The 2357-nt window shown below is 29.7% G+C and overlaps 1 pseudogene across 1 annotated transcript; it reads left to right on the plus strand.

Moving 5' to 3' along the window:
- Positions 1 to 234: 234 nt before the first annotated feature.
- LOC149203677 (ubiquitin-conjugating enzyme E2 27 pseudogene) lies at positions 235 to 962 on the plus strand (annotated as a pseudogene). Its single transcript, XR_016253705.1, has 2 exons — positions 235 to 819; positions 855 to 962. The product of XR_016253705.1 is annotated as a ubiquitin-conjugating enzyme E2 27 pseudogene (transcript).
- The last annotated feature ends 1395 nt before the right edge of the window (positions 963 to 2357 follow it).

Genomic DNA, 2357 nt, shown 5'->3' on the forward strand with positions numbered 1-2357 from the left:
AAGAGAAAAAAAAGCAGATAAAAAATATTAATTTAAGTAATATATGTTCAATAAAAGTGATATAATAATAAAACCCACGAATAAAGAGAGATGCGGTTCAGTTGTATTTTAGCAGTGTGAGCAATAATTATGTCGGTCACGATTTTTCAATGGCCTTGGTCCCACATTTTCATTGGGCTCATATAAGTACGTTACCGAAATTAAAATGGGTAGACGCTAACAAAGGATTGAGTTGTTTGAAGAAAGTGGCGGTGCCCTAGTCTATTTCCACTAATAGAGCAACTGCGTATTTAAGAACTTTGTGCAGTTATCTCACTTAGGGTTTTTCAGTGAACAATGGCGTTTGGTGCTCAACGGATACAAAAAGAAATAAGTCAGATAGAAAAAAATACGCAGTTAACAGGCTTTAGCATTAAGGTCTGCGGGGACGATGACCTGTCACACCTGTGCGGGACCATTGGAGGCCCTGTGGGTACTCCTCATGAAGACGGCGTCTTTCAAGTTGACATTCGTGTGCCGCAGCAGTATCCATTCGAACCTCCAAAAATGCAGTTTATCACGAAAGTGTGGCACCCTAATATCAGCAGTGAAAGCGGAGCGATATGCTTGGATATTCTCAGAGATAAGTGGACGGCAGCAATAACATTGAATACAGCCCTACTTTCTTTGCAAGCCTTGCTTTCAGCACCAGAACCCAATGATCCCCAGGATGCGGTTGTAGCGCGACAATACCTTACAGACCATGAAGCATTTGTAAACACTGCTCGTTACTGGACCAAAACTTTTGCAAAGGGAGCAGATGCTGATAACGAAGATAAGGTGCAAAGGGAGCAGATGCTGATAACGAAGATAAGGTGCAAAGGTTGGTGGATATGGGATTTCCTGTGGATATAGTGACAAGTATATTAGAAAATTGTGATGGTGATGAAAACATTGCATTGGAGAAACTCTGTAGTATTTAAGCTTACATTTATTGGTTTCCATATCATTCAAACTATTTACTTTTTCAAAAGGATAAGAAAATTTTTAAAATTTCCTTGTGGTTGGTTATAGGCCTTAATTTTTAATTAAGGCAGTCTTATTTTTCTGGTTCATCCTAAATTATAGAAGAGTGTTGATTTGAAACTAAGATAATTTCAAAGGACCAAAAACTTTTTGCTAAGGGAGCAGATGCTGATAAGGAAGTAAGGTATAAAGGTTTTTGGATATGGGATATTCCGTGGATATAGTGAGAAGTATATTAGAAAATTGTGACGGTGATGAATACATTGAATTGGAGAAGCTCTATAGTGTCTAAGGTTACAATTATTGCTTTCCATATCATTCAAACTATTTATTTTTTCATTAGTATAGGAAAAAATTAAAATTCTCCTTGTGGTGGGTTATAGCAATGATATTATTTGCTTGCTTTAACTAGAAATTAAAGCCATCTGATTTTTTTATTTTTATTATTGAGTTTGTATTTTTGTTTGACTGGAAGTTAGGGTAATCTAGTCTTGTTGTTTATTGTACATGATAATACTTGTGGCAGCTATAAATTAGGCAAATGACCAGAATAAAAAAATGAATTAGCTTAGTAGTAAATACAAATATTTGTATAAGTATATTAAGTGTTTAATGAAATAATTGAAGTGTATTAGAAATTTATTATAGTTTCAAATTCCAATTATTATTAATCTTGGTGAATCTAAAAAATATTCTCACATTATCTGTTTTTTTAGATTCAATTTAAATGTGATTTTTTCATTTAATAATAGTATTAAATTTAAATATTTGATAGAAAAAATAATTCTACTTATTATAGATGTTATTTTTAATGAAAAAACTACTTAATGCCCCTAAAAGTTTTTCTTCAATTTTGGGACCTTTTATATAGATTCAAAATCTAAAAGTCTACCTTGCAAATAATAATATTTTCTAATTACAATTTTTTATAATTAAAAAAAAATGTATTTTTTTGATATTGTATTAACCATGACCCTAAAAAAATATAAAAAAATATCAAATTTATAAGAACTAATAATATCATTCAAATAATCTTATAATAATTTACTTCTATATGATATCTTAATTCTATAATTTTGTAAAAATATAAAATATATACCATCTTAATTCAATAATTTTATAAATATATAAAAGATATACATCTCATGAAATTATAGTTATGTTATAATTTATATTCAATTTTGTTTACTAAATTGAGTAACAAATATTGCTAGGATCATATACTAAAATAAAAAGAGAAATTTTAAAATAATTATAAACCACTTCAGGTAAACAATCATAAAAATAATTTTGAAAAAAATTGATTCATCAAAATGAAAACTATTTTTGATCAAATGAACTTTCAAGTTCTA

Source organism: Pinus tabuliformis, chromosome 2_1, assembly GCF_031772625.1.
Source record: "Pinus tabuliformis cultivar Carrire ecotype Pingquan chromosome 2_1, CPIR1, whole genome shotgun sequence".
NCBI lineage: Eukaryota > Viridiplantae > Streptophyta > Pinopsida > Pinales > Pinaceae > Pinus > Pinus tabuliformis.